This window comes from Solanum dulcamara, chromosome 5, assembly GCF_947179165.1.
Source record: "Solanum dulcamara chromosome 5, daSolDulc1.2, whole genome shotgun sequence".
In the NCBI taxonomy this organism is placed as follows: domain Eukaryota; kingdom Viridiplantae; phylum Streptophyta; class Magnoliopsida; order Solanales; family Solanaceae; genus Solanum; species Solanum dulcamara.
This window is the reverse complement of record NC_077241.1, coordinates 33,874,592-33,889,169: the sequence shown is the minus strand read 5'-3', so window position 1 is coordinate 33,889,169 and position 14,578 is coordinate 33,874,592. Positions and strand designations below refer to the sequence as shown.

Sequence of the window (14,578 nt, the reverse complement as noted above, 5' to 3'; positions counted from 1 at the left end):
TTATAACAAGAAAAATTGATTTCGATCTCTACTTTAGGTACACGACCTTAGAATAGAATTTTGATGGTTCCACTACTCTAAAATGGCCAAATAAGGCTAGTAATTTGGTTGGCACAAGTATCGAGGCAATTGATGTTAGTTTTAGGCCATTTGGCACTTTAACCTTCGAAATTTAGCCTAATATTGACTTTGGTCAATATTTTAAGAAAACGTGCTTGGATGAAAATTCTATTACCATGATTAGTTCTGGAATGTGAAGTTTGATCTAGAATGACCATTCATGCCCTTCCAGAGGCTCGTTGTGGAAATTTTCTAAAAATGACACTTGGGTGTTGGACCCACTTTATGTTAAACTAATTCATATGGAAATTTTGAATGCGCTATTTAGTCCAAAATGTAGAATTTGGTGGGATAGCATATCTCATTTGAGCGCATATGATTCTGAATTAATCCTGAGCACACAGTCGGAGACTTGGATTATGATAAAGAGCTGTGTTGCAGTAGTTGAAGGTGCAAAGCAACTTGCTCTTTGCATTCGTCAAGGACTGATGGTTTCCTCTCCGTATTCACAGAGTGTAGCTTCTTCTTCTCCGCAATCGTAGGCTACTATAGTAACGTTAATAGTGAGTAAATCCCTGGTGTTTTAGTCAAAGACCAAGGACAAACTCAGCACTTTCCTTATATCTTAAAACTCGAATGTGGGATCTATACGTGTCTAAATTTGGTGATTTGAAGTCTTGTAGGATCGTAATTATTGTGGCTACATCAGTTAGTGATCTGAAAGTGTCGGACAAGCTTCATCAGAGGTAAATTCCCATCTTAAGCTATTTTCCTAGCTCTCTTTTATGCTTTAATGGGGAGTTTTACTACATATGTCATTTGGGCCTATTTTGGACTCTGAATTATGTTTCCTTTTGGAAGAAAAGTTTGTGGAAGTGTTCAGGACCTTTTCATGGAGTCAATTTAGGGATAATTAGAGCAGGTCCCACATTCCTTTTTTTACTCAAAAATTCTTTGTCTCCGAATATAGTAATTTTAATGTCAAAATGACTGTTTTAATATTGTGTACCTATTTTTTGATAGTGTAGAAGCATTCAGATGTCGTTATGAAGGGAAAGGCTCTATTTTTTTGATTTAGAGCATGCGTGATCAGCCTACAGGTAGGCTATGGTTTCCCTTTCATTATATTTTGCTATATTATGTAATTTCCCATAGATTAGTTGGAATTTGTGGTGGATAGTTATTGAACCATGCTTTGGTGTTTAGAAACTATGCCTGAGGTTTATTTTAGGGAAATTCCAATTCTTGCGATATGTAATTAGTTCTACATTGATCATTCATGCCTAGTAGTCTTGTTTTGACTTTTTTCTATTTATTATAAGCATGTTGTTCTTAGTCTAGGCTTAGACTAGAGTTTTCTTAGACCTGCGATAGTTGGACCCACTAGGCCTTGCTTTTACTCTGACATCGATTCAGATGATTTAGTTTTCCTGTAGACTGAAATAGCAAACTTGTTTCTGGTAGTTTAGCCTTAGATTAGGCGTTACCTCAAATTGATAACCCTATACCCTCTCTCCCTTCTTTTGTGGTTCATTCATGGAAGATTTGAGCTTTGAGCCTCATTCGGGGATTCAGGACTGGGTATGGATCAAGCTTGGACGTATTGAATGAATTATCTGAGAGAGGAAGTAGCTCTGCAGTGTTTTCACTATGATCGGATTATATGCTATATTTTGGTAGACGTTATCATTGTAGATTCAAGGTCTGGTTATGCTGCCCGCTTATCCTCTATGGAGAAGGCTTATCTGTTTATGAACTTTTGCATCTTTGAGACTCATTCATAATTCAAGGTCTGGGCACTGTACTTCTTAGCTGGGTTGTCCACATTTACTATTTAAAGATTACTACTATTTTGCCCCATTGAGACTCATCCGCGGTTTGAGGTCCAATCGTTGGACTTCTTAGCTGGGCCGTTGCTATTGGTTACTATTGGTTACCTAGAAGCTAATCTTGGTTTTAGGTTTGGGATTCGGTTTTCTGGCTCTGAACTCACCATTTTTCATTCTTAATAGTTATAGCTATTTTGTGTACCCATTGGGTTTATAGGAGTGGCTCGAGTTTTTCTTTAAACTTGCAAATGAATGTACCTTCTAGGCTTATGAGGGCCCAATTAGGCGTAGTTGGATTTTTTTAGTTCCTTACACTCATGGGCACCTCTTTATTTTCCCCCTCACCCTGTTATTTATATTAGATTCTATCTGTTCCTATTGTTTTTATTATTCAAGCTTTGTCAGCCTATGATGCCTACTAGGTACCTATTATTTTAGTAGTCATACTATACTCTACATCTTATTTCACGATGCAAGTCCGAACATTAGTTTCCATATATATATATATATTTTGTACTGTCTTATGCTTTTGGAGACAGCTTTTGTCTCCTTGTTCCACTTTTGGGACTTGTATTAGTATTGTGTAGTAGCTCTGTAATTGTTACTTCCAGATTTTGAGTGGGATCATATATTTTTTCATATATGTTTTATTTTATTTTAATAACCCTGTAGGGACAGGGGTAGAATAATACCCCTAAGACTTAACATAACATAGAAAGATAAATATACAAGGAGGGGGACATAAATCTGATCTACGATCCTATGGTGTATCATAAGTCGGCTAACCTACTAAATTTGGCTAACTTATCCCCAATACTAGAAAGGAAACCTAGAGTTACTGGTACACCTAAGAAGAGGACTCCTCTTTTACACAAATAACTCTAGGACAACATAAATAAGGGAGACACTCCAATTACATAAAAGATAAAATAAAAAAAAATATCCAAATGCATCTTCACCATGGCTATATCAGCAAGACATATCCTTGATGAATATGATAAACATTAGAGAAAAGATACAAAATAAACATAAATAAGAGGTATCACACTAAGGCAGTTTTTTAATATTCTTAAGCTTTCTTCTTCTAAAAATTACAATGTTGTTCTTGTCCATATTGTAATGTCCTCTAGCATCTTTTTGAAGCTGATGTGCATGAAAATAATGATGAGGTTTTTCGTGCTAGTGACTTGTTTTAGATAGCACATCATCCATATAATTTGCTTCTGTAAGAGTATGTTGTCAGTTGAAGTCATTAAATTGATCACAAATGAATCTGAGATTATCATTAGCATGATGCAGGTTCCAAGGAGGTGATGCCTGACACTTGATCTATTTAACCACTAGTTCAGAGTCCACTTCCAACATAACTTAATCATACCCATTGTATATGCACAAGAGAGTCCCCAACTGGTTGCCTGTACCTCAGCCTGATTGTTAGTACCAAAACCAATAGTAGCAGCAAAACCATAGATTATGGTACCTAGAACATTCCTTAAAATACCTATAACACCTATTCTTCCTAGCTTGTTAAGTGCACTGCCATCATAATAAGCTTTACTATATTTGGAGGAGGTTTGGTCCAACAAATTATGGTAACCTTGATGTCATGAGTGCAGTTTTCTACATAACATACCTAGTCTTGCCAATTGGAAGGGCATGAATGTAGGACCCCAGAAATTGGAAAGTTGGAATCAAGAGAAAATTTGACTGAACTCAAGTTTACGACATATTTTATGAATCGTATAGGTTTGTAGAACTCATAGAAATGAGTCATAGAGAGAGTATTGTGTGTTCATTAGGACCAATGCTTCTAAGAGGCCGTACAAGTCAACATTCGACTCGTAGTTCATTCAATGAGTCATAACACTGACTCGTACCCCAACATCAGAGGAACATGTTTTGTAGTTCCTCAGGATCGAGTCCATGACTTGACAGGATGATTCATAGACTCATAACCAAAGATCAGAGACCCTCAATTTTGTAAATTTTGAGACCTGCAGGACGAGTGTAAATGATGACTTGTAGTCATGAAGATGAGTCATAGAAATAAATTGTAGGCAAAATTTAGAGACCTGATTTTCAAGGTTTTTTCAAAGCCTACAGGATGATTCATCTTGACGACTCGTCATCCGACCTACTATTCGTAGGAACCAACTCATAGGGTCAAATTTCGCAAGTTCAGTTCAATGAACCTAGAAATAATTACCATATAATTTTACACCTTCTCGTCTGTGTAGGTAGCCTTTGATCAAAGGAGCAGGGGCTAATATTGTTAATACACAAGTAACATTCCCTCTAGAGTCATCTGGCGCTGGAGTAAGAAGTGAGTCTTGTAGCCTTGGTCATATTGTGGGATTTTTGACCTCGCGTAATATTTCTTGTCTTTCGTAAATTACATCACCTGGTACCCTTACCTTTTGGGTTTTACTTTTTTTTTCCTCCCTAAGAGTTGGCTGCCAAGTGGTGTCGAAATTCTCTCACCCACTGGCCCGTATAGCCATTCTGTGGTTTGCCTCTCATTAACTGGTACTATATTGAAGAGTTGTGGCATTCGAGTGCGTCGTCAGTTAGCAATTAGCTAATCCTTCTTGTCTTGCTTAAATCCTTTTAACAATACCCTCACCGTTATTTATAGTAATTTAGGAACATAATATCATGTTGTTTCTCCGCCAATAGTTCAGATTCTTCCATCTTGCGCGACCACACCCACACTATCATACTAAATTCCATCAGAATTTAGAAGTTAAGCATGCTTGGGCAAGAGAAATACTAGGATGGGTGACCTCCTTGGGAATTCCTCATGTCGCGTTTCATGGTAATCCTTTCAATAACGTGTGGGGCACTCAAATTAGCCCAAGATTTATCTTAGCGTCGTCTCACTAGTCTTTATGTGTTGCCTTGCCCTTTCCTATGTTATCTTGCAACCAATATAGGGGTAGATCTTTAGTTCCACTAGGACCATGTCCCTTTTTTGGTCATTTTGTTTAACTTCTCCTATTGTATTCACCCCTTTTTGTATGCACCCATTCATTAGGGTTGGCTACTGAGTAGCGCTAAAGTTCATTCATATAGTTACCTTTAAAGACACTATGAGTTCTGTCTATGATTAGCTGGTATAGTTTTAAAGGAATTTGTCATATAAGCTTGCTAATCCTATAGTAACCAGCTAGTCTTGTCCTTCTTATTTAAACCATTTCACAATTTTTCCTTACCCCCACTTGTAACCTTCTTGACACATTCTCGTATCATTCTTTATCTTTACGAGATTATGAGAGAGTGCAAGAAATACCTTGTCGCAGTTCTTTTTATTTCCTTATTTACTCCTTGCTCATCTTATCTCCTACCATAAGAGTCTTACTATTTCTTTTCCTTGGTTATTTATCTATCCCAATATCACTTGCGACCAACTCTACAGCCAACATATGGCTTTTGATCTAGCATGTTGTCATTATCCTACGTTGTGTCCCTTGAGTTATTCCATATCCTTTCATTGCTATATTCTTTTGGTTTTATACGCACCCACCTTCTAGTGTTATACCGTTCAGGGTCTCATCAAAACTTCTTAACCTTTTCTTACATACCATTCTGACTTTTATCCAATTACTGGTGGCTTCCACATCTTTCTAGCGTTGTTCAGCAAGGGATCTTATTGCAGTTTAACCATCAATCTCAAACATGTTGTCATATCAATTGCCTCCATCTTACCCTTGCAGTTCTCTCACTTGCTTCCCCCCTTTAAAGGGTACTTATACCTTTATTTGCTTATACCTTGCTCTATGTCTCTATGCCCAGTTTCAAATTCATCCAGTCTCCTTCCTCAGTCTACTTGGTACTGTATCATGACCCCGTCTGTCTGCATTTTTTTTTGCCTACCTGATTATCCCTGTACGGAACCCTGGCTAAATTATGAAGCATCGAAAACTCTTTTCATACATAGTGCGATACCTCATCTAGTAATCTGTACTTGAGTAATGGGACCCATAGAACAACTCATCCGAGGCCACATTCTACTTGTCTTTATAAAAAATTAATATATACTTGTAGCTGTTCTAAATTTTCTTTTAACTAGGCAACATTTGTATTCCGACATTCATTGTCCCACGTTCTCTTGGAGTAGTGGCTTTCCCAACTTATATCCCTTGATTCTTGATATGAATGGAAGCTGCGCCTTTTATTCCATGGGGTGAATGTAGGTTACACTAATTATTCCTTAAGTTTGCCATCCTCGTCCCTTAAGGGTTCCACTATTTTCAGGGCGACAATGTGTACCCGCGTCATTCCTTTATATCTTAAGCTCCATACTTTGTTGCATACTCAACGCAGGCTTTTAACTTAGTTAGCCTCTACCAAGTACGCCTTATAAGCGGTCTCACTTTGTCCCCGTACTGCTATACCATACCTTTAAATTCATACTCATATTCAATTTATGACATCTCTTTGGGGCGCTTTTATTAGAATTTCTTTCTCCAATTAGTCGATGGGAAACTAATAAAATATTATCATAGAACACTTTTCAACCACCGTTAAAAGAAATCTAGAGTCCTTTAAACATCACAATACTTCTTAATGTTTGACTTCCCTGGTTCCCTTCCATGTTAATCCTCAAGTTATGAATAACTTATTCAATTTTTAACTATGAGATGGGGCATGGTACTTTTCAAGAAAAGTAAACTCAATTGCTGGACATTTTACTCTTTACCCGAAGTTTTTCTTTCCTTTCCTACAACACAAATACGGCTGGAGACACCGTGATCTGAACTTTACTGCTCAGATAGGCTTTTGTTTGTCTGAAATAAAACTCTCCCAGTAGAAATGGTGCCCCTTGTCTATGACATGAAGGGTACCTCCTATAAATTTAATTAAGCAAAATAGGGGTAATTGCTATCCACTTCCAGGACATTTTATAAAGCTATGTTTCATTCCTTTTTCTTCTCCTAGGAAATTTTGGCAGAGTTTCCTCTATATTTCGTACTTATCCCAAACCTGCACACAGAAAATACCAACAATGCCTCACAGGGCCAACATATGTATATATATATATATATTATCTCACATCCACATAGTGATTTCAATATCAAATCATATCGTAGACACACAAGACTTTCAACATCAATAATAATATAAAAATATCGGACTTACCTCATATGTCCAGCTTCAAACTGCATCTGTTGAATTTCTTGTCTAATTTTCTTTCGGGTTTAAACTTTACATTTCAATATTACTTTAATACCTTACCTGCATGCTTCGTAAATTTTTATGTCGTCAATTACTTTCTTCTGTTGGTGTCGTCCTTCTGTTAAGATTCAAGGTTAGTATAACGAATTTTCCTATGACTTAGATTTAAAGCACAATCTCAGATGCGAAAGAAAGGTAACATCCTAAATGTCCTTTAGCTTCCTCTTTATGGATATGGCGCCCAACATATCGATAATGAAGACTCTACTAGACACAGTCTACAGACAATCCAAGGACGAACTACTCTGATACCACTTCTGTCATGACCGAACCCCATTGGCCGCGACTGGGGTCCGACCTGGACCCTCTGTATACCTAACTATCAAATGTGGTCAAATTGAACTGTAAATAAAATAATATGATATAATAGAGCCCCACTATGCAATAACATTTTCATAAACCTGTAGCCCTTTTCGTTTGTATGACAAATATGAAAGGGCACGCAAGCCGACAATGCTACCATAACATAATAACATATATCATACATTATGTAGACCCAGCTAAATCAAACTAACATATACAACCCACATATACATGTTTGTAGACCTCTAAAAGTATTAACGACAACATATGGTGGGACAGGGCCCCCGTCGTACCCCTGAAGAGACAAAACAATTTTATACACTAATTGTCAGTATCAAAAACTAAGCTCTGATATAATGGAGCCCTCTCCAGCAAAGCTGAGCGGAATCCTAAGCTGACGGACTCCCAAAACCTATACCTATACCTATGGGCAAGAAACACAACCCCTCCCTCCCCCGAAGAAAGGGGGTCAGTAGAATATATGTACTGAGTATGTAAAACACAACATAATACAACAGGAAGCATATCTGAGATAGAGGAACAGGGGATAAGATATTAATTCAGAAACCTGTACCTGTACTTTGTGAATTACAAAAATATGCATGTTCGAATCATATCATATAGCCGGCCCTTTCGGGGGTCCGGTGAATAACCTTTGTAAAACCATCATGGACCCAGTCCCATCACTACCTTATTATAACACATCAACATATATATATACATATGTATCCCGACCCTCTAGTGAGGGGCTCGATGGACAATGCAGTGAATTATGTACGATTACTATTCCCTTCCCGAGATGCAGTGAAAGAAGTGTTACAGTATATACAAGTAGAGTAGTGAGTAACTACATACAATTTAAATCATGATCAGAGACTTGACAAAATAATATAGTTAAGCTTTTGTTTGAGGACCCGAGTAACGGTGTAGTCATCTCGAGTGTCTCTAAATGCCATTATGGGCTGCATCCAAAGTAATCTCGGGGACCCTAGACATGTATCAACATAGCGCTAAATCATTTATGGAATCAAAACACTTAGTCTCGTATAGTCTTTAAGACTTGGGGCCTGTACATTTGGTGCCTCTTTAACATATAGAAGTTTCCAGGGAAATAGTTCACAACTATCAGAGTTCGATATTCAAAAGTAAATAGGAGATGTTAAGAATGGAGTTACTCCGGAGCTGACATCATATTTAACTTACCACTAAGACATGCCAGAAAACAAAGAGAGTAAACTCTATATAGTCTGTACTTTCCTTCAAGTGGTCATTATGTACACATCTCGTACCCGGCCCATCCTGTGGCTCGGTGAACAACTATTCCATCATAATCTCATTTTCATACCAAGTACATATCAAGATAAAGGAAAGATAGTTTCCCATACACTACTCTTTAGCACGTAGAAGCCTTAACAGGTAATGCTCAATTCTTGTAGGGGTGTCAACACCTAACTGTAGTTAGGGATTATGAGGCCTACCTGGAGTTATGAGAATGGAATTATCTCAACATTACATATACAATTCACTTAAGGCTAAGACTTGCCAAAAGGAAACAAAGATAGTTGTATGTACTTATACCAAAAATGCGAAGAGAAAGCTTTGTATACCTCGTACGAGTTACTCTTTGTCATGTTCGCCTAGTCGTCCTTTGAACCTATTCAACATGGAAGTAACATGAATATCAACCACTCTGTACTTTCTAGCACCTTCAGTTGCACCTTAGTATGCATGGAATCTATTTCCTTATTCGTTTCCTCGACTAGTCCTTTAATTAGTTAAGGCGTTAACTAAAATTGGGCAGCACCTCACCTATAATGTGCCCTATCCACATTTCCAATCACACCCCTAATAACTACAGCCAACCAACAACAACAACCTGCAACATAAATACAAGCAATTCACACCAACATTACACAATATAAGCCCCAAACAAAACACTCAAAACTATCAAACCGTGAATTCTGGACAGCTTACTGTCTTGCATTGTCGCTTCATTTTGAAGGGGTAATTGAGATAAACAGGATTTATGTCCTCCATAAAAGTTATAGACATGTGTCTTAGGGTCGCATACAATTTCTAATCACCCCTACATCAATTCTTTGCAAAACGATATGCCCAAAATACCAATAACAATCCATGTATGATTTCCAAAATCAAAATCTCGGCAGTACCTCCTTTACACTTCATCACCCTTTTTCGAGAAGATAAATGCAAAGGTAGATTTTAAAGGCTACATGAAAGTTATAGACCTATGAAATAAATTTCCAAAACATATTGAATCACCCGAAACTAAGTTGTAGACAAGGAGTCATACCAATATTACTAACAACAGTCCATTCCAAAAAAGGGTTTGTTAACTAGTTCATAACATTTTCTCTCTTTGTTCTTTCAACGTCCTCTCAAGTTCCAAGCGGATGAATTAATTACATATACATCTTAATATTCATATATAGATCTCCATGTGGTTGATAAACACTGTATATAATTAATTCATGGAGGAAAATTGGAACTTAACTTGAAAAGAAGCCATCTATAGCTATGCTCCTTTGCTCTCAAACTTTTCCTGCTTTTGGCTATGTTTTAAGATAAGGAATGAATTCCTTAATCACTTAACATACATATATAGGGTGGCTTTGTAGGTGACATGTGTCAACCCCATAGGGTGACACGTGTCTAGCCCTTATTGGGCCACGTATGCATGCTGCCAATAGGGTGCTGCCATGTGGTAGTGGGGTCCACCTCCCCTAAGTAGGTGGGTCACCTTCTTGTTTGAGGTGCTGCCACATGTTGCCTTCCTAGTCTTCCACGTGTCATCTTTTTCTCTTCCTCGTAGGTTCGTAATCTCGTCTTATTTTAAGAACCTGTGCACTCCTTGCTACTTAAGCTCGACGTGTACTCAAGTAGCTTAAGTGTGTAGGACTTCTAAGTTAGTAGCTTGCATAGGTAAGTCGAGCCCTATGACTCCTTACTTGGCCTCCAATTCCTTCCGAATTCTTATGACTCTATTTCCAACCTTCTCTACTATGGGGTATCACATTCTCCCTTCCTTAGAGTCGTTTGATAGTGTCGTAGACTATCTGGTTCACATAGTAACTTCTAAGAAGCTTAAGAGGCATTCCGAGCTTAAGAGTTTAGGGTGTAACATCCATCCCCCCTTTAGAACATTCGTCCCCGAATGTCAAATAAAACTTCTCTCAAGACTTTATACAGACTGTAGGGAAATTGGTTTCTATTGCGATCACATATTTTCATCCAAGTAATTAATATATGACTTTCAAGAGTTGGGGTTACCTGCAGATATCGAGAATAGGTGCGAATACTTGCGTTTTATGTTCTCTTCAGCTCCCCCAGTCATCCTTTTTCTGGTTTTGGTTTTGCCACGGTATCTTGACGGAAGGCACGTCTTTAGTCTACGATCTTCTAGTTTGCCGATCTAATATGACGATAGGTTGTTCCTCGCAGGATTCCATTTTCTGGAAATCATCTCTGGAACATACTCTAGGTGGCTCACCAATACCTTTGCGAAACATCCTTATCTAATAGACTGGGCATATAGTTTTCCAATCAGGTGGTAAGCTCAACTTACCGGCAACTTTTCCTACCTTATGAACAACTTCACAAAATCCAATGTGTTTTGGGTTAAGTTTCTTTTTTTTTGGGGTGACCCTGTTATGAACATCCAATCGTTAGTTTGAACTCTGTATGTCGACGGCGGTTATCTGTATATTATTTCTTCGACTCTGGGCTGCTAATCCTTAGCTTGCTCAATCATGTTGAGGCCTTGTTAGCTTAGTCTTTCTAACATCGGCCCATCCAATAGGGGACTTACACGTCTTGCTCTACCAGTCTTGTACCGGGCCATTGGGATACTAGAGTAGTAATTATTATTGTAGGCAACTTGATAAGTGATAGATAATCATCCCAGCTACCTTTGAAGTTAACAACACCAGCTCATGACATATCTTCTAACGTTCAAGTGGTATGCTTTAGTCTGTTCATCAGGTTTGAGGGTAAAGTAGTGTACGAAGACTTATGTATCTTCCTAGTTTCTTCACAGACTGATTCTCGGTAGTTAACTATAACTTGGGCTCCATCGTCTGGGATAATAGCTATGGGGACTCCGTAAGGTCCTACTACACTTTTACCCTATAATTTTACACCTTCTCGGCTGAGTAGGTAGCCTTTGATCGAAGGAGAAGGGGCTAATATTGTTAATCCACAAGTAACATTCCCTCTAGAGTCATCAGGCGCTGGAGTGCAAAGTGAGTCTTGTAGCCCTGGTCATATTGTGGGATTTTCGACCTCGTGTAGTACTTCCTGTATTGTATAAATTACATCACCTAGTATCCTTACCTTTTGGGTTTTGCTTTTTTTTTTCCGCCCTAAGAGTTGGCTGCAAAGTAGTGTTGAAATTCTCTCACCCACTGGCCCGTATAGCCATTCTGTGGTTTGCCTCTCATTATCTGGTACTATGTTTAAGAGTTGTGGCATTCGAGTGCATCGTAAGTTAGCAATTAGCTAATCCTTCTTGTTTTGCTTAAATGCTTTTAACAATACCCTCACCGTAATTTATAGTACTCTAGGAACATAATCTCATATCGTTTCTCCACCGCTAGTTAAGATTCTTCCATCTTCTGCGACCATACCCGCACTATCACACTAAATTCCACCAGAATTTAGAAGTTAAGAATGCTTGGGCGAGAGAAATACTGGGATGGGTGACCTCCTTGGGAAGTCCTCATGTCGCGTTTCATGGTAATCCTTGCAATAATGTGTGGGGCACTCAACTTAGCCCAAGATTTATCTTAGCGTCGTCTCACCAGTCTTTATGTGTTGCCTTGCCCTTTCCTGTGTTATCTTGCAACCGGTATAGGGGTATATCTTTAGTTCCACTACGACCATGTCCCTTTTTGGTCATTTTGGTTTAACTCCTCCTATTGTATTCACCCCTTTTTGTATGCACCCATTCATTAGGGTTGGCTACTAAGTAGCGCTAAAGTTCGTTCATATAGTGACCTTTAGAGACACTATGAGTTCTGTTTATGATTAGCTGGTATAGTTTTAAAGGAATTTGTCATATAAGCTTGCCAATCCTATAGTAACCAGGTAGTCATGTCCTTCTTATTTAAACCATTTGACAATTGTTTCTTACCCCCACTTGTAACCTTCTTAACACATTCTCGTGTCATTCTTTATCTTTACGAGAATATGAGAGTGTAAGAAATACCTTGTCGCACTTTTTCTATTTCCTTATTTACTCTTTAATCATCTTATCTCCTACCATAAGAGTCTTGCTATTTCTTTTCCTTGGTTATTTATCTATCGCAATATCACTTGCGACCAACTTTACAGCCAACATTTGGCATTTGATCTAACATGCTGTCATTATCCTTCATAGTGTCCCTTGAGTTATTCGATATCCTTTCATTGCTATATTCTTTTGCTTTTATACGCACCCACCTTCTAGTATTATACCTTTCAGGGTCTCATCAAAACTTCTTAACCTTGTCTTACATACCATTCTGACTTCTATCCATTTACTAGTGGCTTCCATATCTCTTTAGCTTTGTTTAGCAAGGGATCTTATTGAAGTTTAACCATCAATATCAAACATGTTGTCATATCAATTTCCTCTATCTTACCCTTGCAGTTCTCTCACTTGCTTTCCCCCTTTAGAGGGTACTTATACCTTTTTCCGCTTATACCTTGCTCTATGTCTCTATGCCTAGTTTCAAATTCGTCCAATCTCCTTCCTCAGTCTACTAGGTACTGTATCATGTCCCCGTTTGTCTGTATTTTTTTTTTGCCTAACTGATTATCCATGTACGGAATCTTGGCTAAATTACGAAGCATCGATAACCCTTTTCATACATAGTATGACACCTCATCTAGTAATCTGTACTTGAGTAATAGGACCAATGGAACAACTCGTCTGAGGCCACATTCTACTTGTCTTTATAAAAATATAATATATACTTGTAGCCGTTCTAAATTTTCTTTTAACTAGGCAATATTTGTATTTCGGCATTCATTGTCCCATGTTCTCTTGGAGTAGTGTCTTTCCCAACCTATATCCTTTGTTTCTTGAGATGAATGGAAGCTGCGCCTTTTATTCCATGGGGTGAATGTAGGTTACACCAATTATTCCTTAAGTTTCCATCCTTGTCCCTTAAGGGTTCCACTATTTTTAGGGCGACATTGTGTACCCGCGTCATTCCTTTATATCTTAAGCTCCATACTTTTGTTGCATACTCAACGCAGGCTTTTAACTTAGTTAGCCTCTACCAAGTGCGCCTTATTAGCGGACTCACTTTGTCCCCGTACTGCTATACCATACCTTTAAATTCATACTCATATTCAGTTTATGACATCTCTTTGGGGCGCTTTTTTTAGAATTTCTTTCTCCAATTAGTCGGTGGGAAACTAAGAAAATATTATCACAGAACACTTTTCAACCACCGTTAAAAGAAAGCTAGAGTCCTTTAAACATCACAGTACTTCTTAATGTTTGACTTCCCTGGTTCCCTTCCAGGTTAATCCTCAAGTTATGAACAACTTATTCAATTTTTAACTATGAGATGGGCATGGTACTTTTCAAGAAAAGTAAACTCAATTGTTGGACATTTTACTCTTTACCCGAAGTTTTTCTTTCCTTTCCTACAACACAAATACGGCTGGAGATACCGTGATCTGGACTTTACTGCTCAGATAGGCTTTTGTTTCTCTGAAATAAAACTCTCCCAGTAGGAATGGTGCCCCTTGTCGATGACATGAAGAGTACCTCCAAAAAGTTTTAATTAAACACAATAGGGGTACTTGGTATCCACTTCTAGGATATTTTATAAAGCTATGTTTCATTCCTTTTTCTTCTCCTAGGAAATTTTGGCAGAGTTTCCTCTGTATTTCGTACTTATCCCAAACCTGCACACAGAAAATACCAACAATGCCTCACAGGGCCAATATATATATATAGATATATATATATATATATATATATATAATATCTATATCTATATATATATATATATATTATCTCACAGCCATATAGGGCTTTCAATATCATACCATATCGTAGCCATAAAGGTCTTTCAACGTCAATAATAATATAAAAATATTGGACTTACCTCGTATGTCCAGCTTCAAACTGCATC

At 37.9% G+C, this 14,578-nt stretch overlaps 1 pseudogene; it reads left to right on the top strand.

The window, feature by feature from the left end:
• The first annotated feature begins 12,059 nt into the window (after window positions 1-12,059).
• Window positions 12,060-12,179, top strand: LOC129890939 (5S ribosomal RNA; annotated as a pseudogene).
• Window positions 12,180-14,578: the final 2,399 nt, after the last annotated feature.